Raw genomic sequence first — 13,169 nt, forward strand, 5'->3', positions numbered from 1 at the left:
ACTGCTTCTTTCATACCCCAAAGCAGCCATGAGAATGAGAGAAGTGGCTCTGTCATATTCACCTTGGCCTTCCTGTAGCAAGGGGACCATGTCAGGATTTTTTTAACTGTTCAAGTATACCTTGAGATAGGAGGAAATGCCCATGAGAGTAACATGGCCAAAATAATTAATGACCCAGCAAACAATGGCCCAGGGTTTTTCCATGGTCCTCCTCTTCTGTGGGAACTGCTTCCTGCTGCTGTCTTGGCGGAGTACTGCCAGGGACTTTCCAGGTCCACAGGAGGCCATTGCTTTCCTTTTCTGATTTCCCTCCTTTTCCCAGGTTCACTGTTGTTAGTGTCTTCCAGTTCTCTGGGATCCAGACCTTGCGTGCAGTGTCTTCCTGTAACAAAAGTCTTTCAGTTCAGTCTGCTGAAGAGTCACCTGGAGAACTTATTAAAAAGGCAGAGTATAGATTTGATTCTCAGACTTTCTTATTCATTAAGTTGGGATGACCTGATTCAGGTGAACTGCAAACGACAGATCAGGAAATACTTACCCAGAGAGCCCGCTTGTGAATGTGTTTCTTCAAGCAATCCATGCTGCATAGGAATGATGGCGTCTGCATTTACATGAGGCTAATGGGCACAGTTTCCCACTCTATTAGGTATTTAAAATTCTACCCTCATCTACTCCATTTACTCAAGTGCAGATTTGTTCCTAGCATTTGCTGTAGCTGGAGTGGTCTCCTGAAAACATCAGAAGCATCTTGCTGCAGAACAAGTAAGAGGAGAGTGCACGTTTTGTGTTTTCTTAAGACCCAGGAAATGGGTTCAGATTGTTTTATGCATCATGAAGGAATGGATAATGTCATGAAGATTTTGCCTCTATTTCTGTAACTCAACTTTCTCTTTCTGTAAAAAGAGAAATACAGGGCTTATTATTTTTGGAATGAACCTTATAAAAGTCAACATTCTTACTGTGTATCTGTTTAGACATTTAAAGATATTGTTGGGCAACCAGAGAGGTATCCCAGTAGGCCAAGGCATTGATGCTAAGCCTGATGGCCTGAGTTGTATGTTATATGTTCCCAACATGCATATGTTAGAAAGGGAGAACTGATTCCTGAAATTTGTCCTCCAATTCACACACATGTACTATGGCACATGCAACCACATATGCACATGTACATACATACAAATCAATAATAAATGTAATTTTAAGCAGTTTAAAGTCATCATTGGGAGCTTATGGCATGCTAGGATCATGGTAGTTTCCCTTTTAATGAGCAGGTCAGCATGGCTATTGGCTTCTTGGGCTGTGTGATAGCATTAGGAATGTACACATTAAATGGCCTCCCAATTCAAGGATGCTTCTATTTACAGACAAGATCGGGGCAGGGGTGTGTAAGGATTGAAGATGCCATGGGTGGGACAGGTTTTTCTAAACAAGTAATGTCTATGGGCCAAGGTGTAGGACCTGGATGGAGGTGAGGAGAGCTCTGAGTAAGAGGGAACACCCAGGCATGTTGCTGGAGGCTTCCTGCCACACTTAAGGATTAATATGAATGTTGACCTGGGACTATGCCATAGGCAGAGGGCATGATTAGTGGACTATAGAGACAGATCTTGTAGGCAAAGATAAAGCTTTGTTTAGATTTGTCTTGAAAGGAGTAGGGACAGTTATAGTTGGGAAGGGTGGTGGTGACAGTGAGCAACAAGGAAATCAGATCTGCCTTTGAAAGCCCATTCTGTGTACCAGCGTGAGAAGTTGTCTGGAGGGAAGAAGATAGGTGGACAGATATGAATTAGCCTGAGATGGTGATGTTACAGAGGTGGTATACCTTCAGGTACCAACTGGAGAGAAGGGAAGTTTTATTTGAGGTATCAAAACAATCCCAGGGCTATGCTGCATAATCTTCATGGCTCCTTGTTAAAAAAAAATGCAGACATCAAAGCTATAAAAGATATTAAAATAGAAAGCTTCTTTCCTGTTGACTTGTGGTATTTTAATTTGTAATCGAATGTTCTAAAAAGAAATACTTAAGTTATCAGTATGCATTTCCTGTTCATCTTTATATCTACAGTGCCCATCTCGAATGTAAATGACTCATATGCAGCATCATCCAGATTTACACGGCCCATGCTTTGTGCCTCATATGTGCTTAGTACCACTAACAATGGAAGCGCTGCATATCTTGATGCCTGCAGACCCCAGTGTGCTTGCTCCTGGCTTGCTGATGAGTGAGGAGGGACTGGAAGAAAGGCCGCATGCCCGGGCTTTTCATTTCCCTATTGTCATGGTCTGTAGAAATGCCTGGCTTATCTGGAGAAAAAGCAGGAGTAAGAAAGGCTCCACTAATATCAGAATGTTATCTGAGGCCCTTCAAATGCTCTTGCCTTCTTGGAGCAGAAAGTGTGGCCTTTCATGATTGTCATTGTCCCACCTCTGCAGCTATAGACCTAACAAGCTCCTTTAGGACTCATTTTGATTCTCGCTAAGTTTCCACAGACCACAAGTTCCCTAGAATTGGGGGCATCAAAGCACTATGTATCCAGGAATACCATCGTCTATGTGCACACATGTGCTCCACATCCTGTGGGACTTCAGTTACCCAAATATAAAGTTTTAAGACAGCTACCACAGAGCAGTGGACTAAGTGGCCATTTCTGAGCATAGCTGTGAACACTATATGCCTGTGCCTCAGGCTCTCCTCTTGAGAATCTCTTGGGTCTGTGTATCAGAAAAAAGTGCCTGGGAAAGAGTCTGTAATGACACTCCTGGGAAGTTCAAGCTTCCCAGAAGCTGAAGACAGCTCTACCTCTGTGGGAAGCTTGGTTTCTGTATAGCCAGCACTGAGCCATTCATCAGCTTCAGGTGCCAAGAGCTAAGCTTTAGAAATTGGGGACCAGACAGGGCCATGGTCCTGGTAGCGTTCTGAATGAAACAATGAAGAACATTGCTGATTGGTTGATTGATTGATTGGTTGGTTGATTGATTGATTGATTGTGTTTGTTTGGCATGTTTGCATGTTCTCACGTGTGCCATAGTACATATATGGTGGTCAGAGGACAGTTATGGCAGTCAGTTCCTCTTCCCACCATGTGTTCCTGTGATGACATTCAGGTAGTCAGGCTTGGTGAAAAGATCCTTTACCTGCTGAGTGATCTGGCCAGCTCGTGGGAAGGTTTTTTTTATTTGTTTATTTGTTTTAGAGTCTAGCTTTGAAATCTTTGGAGTTTTCACTTGAATTACATTCCCTCCTCCTACCCCCTAGCTGTTACTATGGTTTCTTTTGTCCTGTGCATGAGTTGCCTACTCTTAGAACACTTACAGACCTACAGTCAGATAGTCAAAGATGAACTTGGCTTCAGGATGTCCACCTCTGTAATCAGCAGCCATTCCATTGTGGGTGCCTGGTACTAGATGTTCTGAAGTTTTAGTTTGTGGCACTTCTTGAACTTTAGCAGGTATAAGACTGATTGGCATTGTTATGGCTTGATAACCCCAAGGTTACAGTAGGAGTATGCAGACATTGGCAGGAGCCAACAGCTTTCAAACCGGACTTGAGACCTGTTCAGCAAGGGGGAGTTCATGCATGGTCCTGGAAACCTAGCCAAATACCCAGGGATAGTGAAGTAAACCACCACTTTAATAAACCAGTATAATCCCTAACTACATTCTGAATATTTGTCCTTATACTCGCGATAAGTGTAGCTCTCATACTTCATCAGGAAATTTCTCTTTGTAATAGATAGAGACCATAATGGAAAACCATAACTGATCAAATGCAGATTATGGAGCCCAGGCCCAATTGATAGATCTGCTACACAACTTCTTTACTTAAGGCTCAGGGACCATAGGAGATTTGCTGTGAGATGTTTGTAATCTAGAAATGTCAGAAGTTAGAATTATGAGGTCTCGTCAACATGACGTGAACAAGTATGATATGAGCGGACATGCTAATGTGCATAGGGGAAACCCCTCGTGTTCTCAGCCCTACACAGAACTACAGGCAACCAAGGAAGGCGGAGAGTGGGACAAATAGTCTTCTCCATAGAAAGGCAGTTATCCGATACCAAATGGTTAGCCCTGAAAACTATGTACATACATACACACATGAAAGTAGCATTGCACAGGCTCAACTGGTTATATTTGTGTATTTAGGAAAACACACAAACACATATACACACGAGCAATAACAGTTAAAGAAAAAGAGGCTATGAATTTTAAATAGAGCATGGTTGTATGGGTTCCTCCTGAGATTTGGAGGGAAAAACGGAAGGGGAAATGATGTAATAGTATTATAATCTAAAAAAATAAATAAAACTACCTGGAAAGTCCAGGCCGTGATCTAGATATCACAGCCCCTGGACCTCATGATTGAGGTGGCTGAGTGGACTTCCGAGAAAGCCGAATACAGATGGTACTGTAGTGTGAGAAGTACTAATCTTTGGCTTCTCCCATTGTGTGGTAAGCAGGAATAACGGATGCTCTGAGAAGCACTGGGACATGAGTAGATACTAGGTGTAAGCAGAGGTTCCCAAGAAGAGCACCTCTGAGGAAAGTGGGTGTTTGCCCAACTGGGGCTCCCTGTTTTGCCACCAGAGCACAAGCTCCCCTTGAGATGCAGCAGCAGGGATTAAACAGGCGATAGAAGGAAGTGAAACTGATTTCTGAGAATGTTATTAGGTGTGGCTCCGTTCAGAATTGCTGAATGCTTTTTTTCTTTTTTAAATTTCAGGAAATGTTTATTGAATCCAGTTTGAGGAGACAATGGGTTTTTCTTTTTAATTGAACTCCTTTTTGGTGCTGAGCAGCTGTTGCCTGGTCTCCTGTGTTATATGTTGAGAAGCACTTAACTGTGCCTGGAATTGGATGAAGTCTAGATCCTAATCCTGTTGCAGGGAGCTCGAGTGGAGGAAGGCCAGGAGTCAGTGTGGTGGGACCATTCACATGTCGAGGAGGCAGCTGGGTGGCTGGCTGGATCTCGTTATGGACATAAATCTGCCTGATGCTTTATTTATGACATCATTATACAAAGCTGTCTAATACTAATACCTCTGGTTTATTGAGTGCTTACTGCAGGCCAGGCCCTGTGCTAAGTACTTCCATGTGCCATTTTTCTTCTCAGAGGAACTCTGAGGTGTAGCTCTCCTTTTAGCTCTGTCTCACACAGGTGGAAACAGTACAGTGGGGTTGTGAAAGGTGGAGATGGGACTTGGCCTCCTGGGAGCCTGTTACAAAGCCCCAGCACAGACATGAAGCCGGTACTGCTGGTTGAAGGCCTTCATTTTCTTCCTGTGCTTTCCCTTGATTACCTGTAAGTTTGTTTCCACTGTTGATAAGACCTGCAGGCAGGGTGTCTACTATGTGAATATGACTGACTTTTTGCTGTTCCCAACTAACTGCCGAGTGTCAGGTAGACTTCGATTCTATGGGTAGGGTTATTTATTTTTTTCCTCTTTGTCCTTTTTGCTAGAAAGGCTTCAGAGGTGACAGGGAGGTTATTGGCCTTGGCGTAGCCACTCCTGTTTTCCCAAGTGAGGTTCTTGCTTGTCTGGATTTGTTCAGAGAATATGTGTCTGCAGAGAACTGGAAGAGGCAGGTCTGGTCTAGGGTGGGGGCGTGGAAAGACTAGATGCTGAAGTATTCATTCACAAACATAACTCCAGTATAAAGATCTTGATACAGAATGGTTAGTGTCTGAGAGGACCTTTCTAAGTGCTGGAAACCCTTTACTAGCCAGAGACTACTATTCTTCAGTCTTCCCCTTTGACATCTAAAAGCTTTACAGTTATTTAGGTAAACATCTCAGAAGACTCCTCTGAGGTAACAGTATTTTTCTTTCCTTTACACTGTTCATGAAGGAAGGCACAGAAAGAGACCAGTTGCCACTTCCTTGATAGGTCTCTGGTAGAGGTGGTGGCCTTCAGATGGGAAGCCGTTTGCTTGTGTTCATCCATGGATTCTGTCTCTGTAAGCTGGGGTAAACAGAGCAGTGCTGTTCCAGTTTTTCACCTCCTGGATTTTTTCTGGCTCTGTGTCCTGTCTTTAATTTATTGGCAAGGCTATTCTTTTACTTATAACCCTTTCCAAGAAGGTCTGGATTTTGCTGGAAGTTTATCACTGTAATTTTTTCAGATGGTACACGTCACCCTCTTAATCTAATTGAGCCAGCACATCACTGAGAAGACATCATTTTATTTGGGTGGTATTAGTTGCTATGGTTATTTGCTGAGACTAACAGAGTCTGCATTTCCTCAATCAGCTTTTTGAAAACCGTTCTCTTAGAACAACAAAGGGGTACACCTTTCTGTAGGAATATGCCAAATATATTCTCATAATCAAGCAAAGAAGAAAAAAAACCAAACAAACAGAAAAGAGTTTTCAGTGGGATCCCGGAGCTCTGGTTCAACCCTTGGTTTTCAAACGAGTTCTTTTCCGTTTTGTGTGTGTGAAGCAGCAGCTCGCAGTGGGTTCAGTGTGTGTAGTGGCCGTAGGAGCTGCTTGCTATTTCTGTGTCTGATATTGGTTTCATTATATTTGCAGAAGTTTTCTCATGCAACAATCCTTCCAGATGAGATCTTGCTTGTCATCATTGTGCTACAAGGACGCGCAGCTTTGTTCTTTGCTTTCAGGTCTTAGGTGGGAGTCCAAATCCTAATTCAGAGAGTATGGTGTCTGGAACACCGCCACGGGCATCACCTGGGACCTCATGCAGGCCTGTGGATTCTAACTTGCAAGACTTCTGGATTAGAATGTGCATTGAGAAGATACCTCGGTGATTATAGCATTACAGGCTGTGCATTACAAGATACCCCACCCTGGAGGGAATGGCTTTTCACAATCAAAGCTGAGACTGGAGACTCCAGTCAGGGCCTCACACTTGCTACCTCCCTGCTCTTGTTGGGCTTCTCACAGCAGTTCTGTGTCACTGAGAGAGAAAACTTCTCCACTCTCTGGATTTCTTGGCCCTTCTGGAATTCTCAGCCTTAGTCTTATTTGTTTACCTGGAAATCACTGGTTTAAACCTATATGCGCTCATTTTCCCAGTTTGAGACAATAGTCCAGGCTGTTCTAGAACTTGTGATTCCCCTGCTTCAGTCCTTAATTCATCATCTCCTTTCTAAAACATAGAAAGGCACTCTGCAGAAAAGCCTGGCCTTCTCAAGAAACCCAGTACCCCAGCTTTGTATGTTGGTCTGGTCCTTTCATCTGTCTAATCTGGGGCTGTGGCTGTCCCCTCCCAGGCAAGAAACAAAAGTGATTTGATGACACCATCACTTCTACCTCTTCTGCATTTAAAGCCCACAAACTACACTTGTCTGTTTGCTTGTTTTTTAAATAATATTTTTTTTAAAATTATTAATTAATCATATTAATTTTGGAGGACTGTGTGACATACCAGGTAAGTAGTTTACAAACTGTTCTAAATTCCCAGTCTCCAAATAAATTCTGCCTCCCTTTTCATCTGGGAGGAAATTGTAAATTTGTACATGTTTAAACTTCTCTAAGCAACTGAAGAAAACCTTTAAACTCGTAAATGAATTTGTAGTAGTTCACTGAAATAGGGTTATTTGGTTACTTTGGTGAGCCAGTGAGACAAACATATTTAATTATCATGACACTTATGGTTCCTTTTTGTTATGCTCTTCTCTCTAACTGGCTAATGGAGTTTTGCCCCATCTCTGCTCCTGGGCAGGAAGGTAGATCAGCAGCTGTCTTGTGCTAGGCTCTTTCCACTTTTAATTCCCAGGATACCTCTGGGAAGTGCATGCTGTCCTTATACTTTAATAGACGCTTGTAAAGGTTGAGTAGTTTGGCTAAAGGCACAGAGCTAAGAAATGGGAGACCTGGGGTTTACATCTGGAACCCAAGCAAGTCAAGCCCTTGAATTGTGTGTGTGTGTGGGGGGGGGGAGGGAGAAGGAGAGGGGAGAGGGGAGAGAGAGAATATATGTATATGAGGAGAAAGGGAAGAAAGAAAGACAGAGAGAGATCGAGAGGGAGACTGGTTCATTGATCTGTACTTGAGCATTCTGGAAATACCCTCTGGTTTTTTGTGCCCTTACTGGGTTAGTTTTCAGAATGCATTTCTTTGTTTCTAACTAACCAAATACGAGTTTTCCTTAAGGGACTTTTCCTTGCACCAGCTTTCTGTCTCATTGTACCTTAGGACAGCATGTGAATGTAGCTTTCTAAATACAGTACCCACTTCTCCAGTCCACTTCTGCTTCATGGCTGGGCTCTTGTGTTGTTGACCTGATACTGATGAAAACACTTGATGCCTTGGTCACAGTATCAGCAGATGTTTGCTAAGTACTTCATGTAACACACTGTCTCTTAACATGTTCTGGGTGGTGAATATAATTAAGAGACAGAGCCTGTGCCTATCATGTGTGTGGCCCCAAACAGAAACTTTCACCCAGCATGCTCTGAAGTTTCTCATGTAAAAGCCCGATCATATGGCTCAGTAGTTAAGAACACTGGCTGCTCTTCCAGAGGTCCTGACTTCCACATGGTGGCTCACAACCATCTACGATGGGATCTGAGCCCCTCTGATGTGCACGTAGACAAAGCACTTATATATATACAATACATAACAAATAAACTACAGAAAATTAAAAGGTCAGTCATTAGCATTTAACCTCAAGAGTTCTTATGGGGATAAGCTAATATTTATAACATATAAAGTACATAAATAATGTACAAATATTGACATATTTGGGTAAACCTGACAGCTCAACATATTAAAGCATATAAAAACTAATAATACTTGGGAGATACAGGTGTGTTTATATCCATCATCATCTACGTACATAATTCAGTGAATCTAAGGACTACTGGTCATTTCTAAGAGGACCTTAGGTTTTCAGGAGGAAGCAGAGTTCCTTAGTCGTTATATACTCTCTTCATTGGCTGTCCAGTGCTCTTTGTACACAGGTCCAGTTGGAGAGGTGTTCTTTGTCAATGACTATCCCTTGCCTGGGTTTCATGATCTCACAGCAAAGTAAGATATACCACAGTGGGTGTCCTAAAATGGAGTTCTGGGCAGCTCCTTATTAAAGACTTCATCAATATTGAAACTGATCTTGTTACTCTTTTTTTAAATGTCATTAGTTTATTTATAGTTTTTTTCTAGTATAAGAGTTCAAGAGTTTAATCTAATTTTCAGATTATATCTCTTAAACATTTTTCATTCTGTTAAAGGGATGAATTAAATATCCTTATTTTTTTAAAGTAGCTGGTGCCTTACTATAAAGAAAGGAGCAGCAAATCCAGATCCAAAGTACACGGTCATCATAGCCAGTAACCACCAATTGTTTTCCACTGAAAATGGCAAATTCTTTCCCAGACCCTCCTCACAGTGGCTGTGATAGACCACAGAGATTGTGAACCTCCAGATACTCTGGCCCAACATACCGCTACTGGAAGTTCTATGATGGATTCAGAGATGGAAGGCAGAAGAAATGGCCATACCACCTCACTCTCCTTTCTTCATGATCTTACTATTCAGAGTGATCTTGTTACACTTATGTGAAGACTTGATTCCAGTTTCTCCAGGGGTAACATCTAGATTCTGTCACTTAACATGGAAGCACTTCTGGTGGTTGATTTGGACCTTCCTTTGCAGTCTATTTCTGTCTATTCACCTGATTGTTTCTGACAGTTTCAGTTTGTTTGTTTTTGCATGATTTTGCTCCATTTTACTTGAGAATACCTTCCTGAGCCTGCCTTCTGGCCACCTCTTGTTTTCTGTATATCCAAACAAGACTCGGCTCAAGCGTTCATCTCCATTTTTTCCTTTCCCTTTGTGTTGTTGCTGTCTCTTGTGGCCCAGCTGAAGTAATACCCCATGTGTACTTCTGTAGCTGCCCCTCTTTGATTGCCTTGGCACATGCTAACTTAATTTATAGTTTTGTATGTACAGATTAGACCTTTCTACTTTAAATTCTCTGTAAGAATATGGGACATGTATAAGCCATCCTTCTACAAATATATTGACATTAGAGCCTCAAGCATTTGAGTACACTAGGCATTACAGCATAGAAGGATCAGGTTGCTTATAATACCAGATTTATTAACTTTGTGGCCCTCAGAAGGGTTAAGCCTTTCTGAGCACCAGTCTCCCTAACTGCAAATGGAAGGAAAAAAACAAAACAAAACAACACAACCTAATTTATAGGTGGCACAATTTAATCACAATTTAAAAGCCCTATCACAGTTAGAAATCAATCCACTAATACATAATCATAGCTATTTTGATGTGTATTAATGTGGGCTTGAGACAGACTCCTTCATTTTCTTTAAGGGAATTTTGATGTAAGTAGAATTTGACTCAATTCCCTCATCTTGGAACGAGTCACACCCTTTCTTGTTCCACTTGATTTCATTTCTATAATCAACTCTGAACGTTGTATTAGCTTTGATACTACAGTCCCAAACTCAATTCTTCTGGGTTAGTGCTGGTTCTTGCCGCATTTAGGAAATAGTTAGGGAATGGCTTTAGGAAAATCACACAGATGGATAATCAGGGTACATATCATTTAATGCAGTTGGCTGATGCTTAGAGGAGAGGTGTTCTGAGTTGTTTCCAACTAGATCTGAAAGAATAATAAGCCATTCATTGTTGGCAGTGAATTCATAAAATATATTCCTTCCAGAATATTCCAGATAACATCCATCCTCTGACTATCAGAGCATCTCTTCCCACCGGAGGTTTGGATCTTCCTATAATCAGAATCAAGCATCCTCAGGTTGCTTCCTTTCAGGTTAGCAAATCTTCATCAAAAGGGCCAGGATAAGTACTGTCTGATATGGTTGATCGCCACCTAGTGGGCATAGGTAGTGCCTTGCATCATGGACTCTAGATGAATTCTTTATGTGTGGTTCTGAGATTCAACATAGTCTTCCTTGCTGATGGGGTTCAGGATGTAAATGGCATTTAGTAAAAACCCTATCACCCTTTCTCTCCACATCTAAGTACACTGGAGTGGCTGTAAAATGCTGTGTTTTGAGCCTGGGAAACCTTATCATCAGTGTTGTTTCTGTAAGACGGACTCATGCTGTGAGAACTCTTATACTGTTGACTTGAGGCTTGGGGACGTGTTGGGGCTGGCATGTGGCTGTGATTGGGTCTTAGTTTGTTTCTAGTTTATCTCTCTAGGTCCTTGGCAGAAAGTTTTACTTAATGCTCCTGCAGATGGTGGCTCTCCCTTCAGCCTTGTGAGAATTGTCCTCATTGACAGTATGAGAGGAGGTGGTCCCATATTAGTGGTAAGCACATTCTGTATACATCAGGCTCCACCCAGGTTCCCATTAGTCAGAAAGCTTTTATTAATGTGCTTAATCTCCCTCCTGCCCCCACCCCCCATCAAACATGGAGTTGGGAGGTTTACCTTCAGTGAAGGCTGATGCAACTATGGAGGTTCCTCGCTTTTCTCTGTCATTGTTACTTCTGTGACTCATGTTCCCAGCCAGGCTTGAGCTGAGTTTTGGAGAGATAAGGGAGAGGCACCAAAGGACACTATCCTGCCTGGGTAGAACTCACTTCTTTAAGGCACATCACAGAGTTACATATACTAACACCAAGTTTCTATGAAGGAAGAGTTTCATAGTATTCATGAAGTGAAAAATAGGGTCAAATTTGGGTTGGTTAGAAAAGCCAACAAAAGCTCCTTGAAGGAAGAAACTTCTGATCTGGAGGCAGAGTGGCAGGAACTGTCCTGTCCAGGGCAGCTGGAGCCTAGATCAGGAGGTGGCAGATCACATCCTCAGGGTCTTTCAAGCCTTGAGAGGGCCTCTAGTCTCCTCTCTAGCTTTCACAAGGCTGACACAGTTGGGTAGAAAACTTCCCAAAGGGATGGAAGTAGCTATAGGGAGAGCAGAAAGGAGGCTGTGACAAGCATGTAGGCAGACAGTAATATTTGTTTGGTAGTGAAGTCAATGGGAAGACCTGGCAAAGTTAAGCCATTCAGTATAGAATATACAGGCTTGGAGACAGTCATTGTGCATGAGGTTGACCAGCTGTGTCAACTTGTGTGGCAAGACAGGGAGGCCCTTCCTCACCTTTGGCTGATCTTCTTAGAAAAGGGTATATGGGTAGAGAGTTTGATTTGACTGTTAAGAACTTTACTTATGGATGAAGATGAAGAGTAAATGGTACTCCTTCAGAACCCCCCCCCTCTTTCTCCCTCTCTCTCTTCTCATGGTTGCTCCTTTCTGGTGACTCTCAGGTACCTGTAAGCTGGCTTGTGCTGCTTTGTCCAGACAAGGCAGCACAGCATATTTTGGATGTGACTGCCTAGGGACCCAAGACATCCTTTGAATGTTATGAGATGAAATCACTCAGGCTTCAGAATCATTCCAGATACAGGGTGATGGGGCAGAGGAGGGGAACCCCAGCAAGCAAGGCCTGGGGACTTTGGTGTTCTTGAGCTTTCTATAGCAGAGAGGGCAAATTCTAGCAAGTTCTTATCCTAGGAGTCTTCCTTTAGGAACTACAATCACTTTCTACATCTGGAGAGAAATATGTGACTAATGGAAATTCCTAAGATAGTTAGATGCAATTAGAGTAACTTTGAGGGCACAGAAATACAGCATATCTACCAAAATGAAATGTAATTATAAGGTTACCTTGAATTCCTTATTATGTGGTGTATACACGTGTGCACAGTTACATTGTTTTACCCATTGGATTAACTGTGCTATCACTTATAAAGTGAAATTAAGGTGTTTTTCTAAAGTGTTTGGAAAATAATGATGCACCTTCTGTTCTAAAGAAGCATTATGCTTGTGTTCCAGCCTCTTGATTGTGTTGCACAGGAGTGTTTGCAGAGGCAGAGCTTGGCATCATCCACAGGGAAGGGCGCCTTCCTCTGGCCCAAGAGGGTAGAAGGTTTTGGGAGGAGTTTCTAAAAAGTCCAGACTTGTAGCTGCTTTCCTGTGCTTATTTTCCTCATCTCCTTGAAGGTCTTGTATTACTTGGATGTAGGCAGTGATCATTTTGCTCGACCCTGCAGGCATCCTGTCCTCCTGCAACAGCAGTTATGCAAAGTAAACATTACCAACTCTGGCTCCATGCTGTGTCTAGTGCTGCCTGAACATGAACCAGTAAGGTTATACGAGCAGGTACCAAGCACCCAGCCCCAGCCCCAGCCCCAGCCCCAGCCCCAGCCCCAGCCCCAG

The 13,169-nt window shown here is 42.6% G+C and overlaps 1 protein-coding gene and 1 pseudogene across 2 annotated transcripts in view; one reads left to right on the plus strand and one right to left on the minus strand.

Moving 5' to 3' along the window:
• The window catches only part of Arhgap26 (Rho GTPase activating protein 26), a 387,278-nt gene that overhangs the window by 88,991 nt on the left and 285,118 nt on the right, over positions 1-13,169 (plus strand). The window lies entirely within an intron of this gene.
• LOC114629798 lies at positions 9,217-9,402 on the minus strand (annotated as a pseudogene).

Source organism: Grammomys surdaster, unplaced genomic scaffold (assembly GCF_004785775.1).
Source record: "Grammomys surdaster isolate TR1022 unplaced genomic scaffold, NIH_TR_1.0 317, whole genome shotgun sequence".
NCBI classification, from domain to species: domain Eukaryota; kingdom Metazoa; phylum Chordata; class Mammalia; order Rodentia; family Muridae; genus Grammomys; species Grammomys surdaster.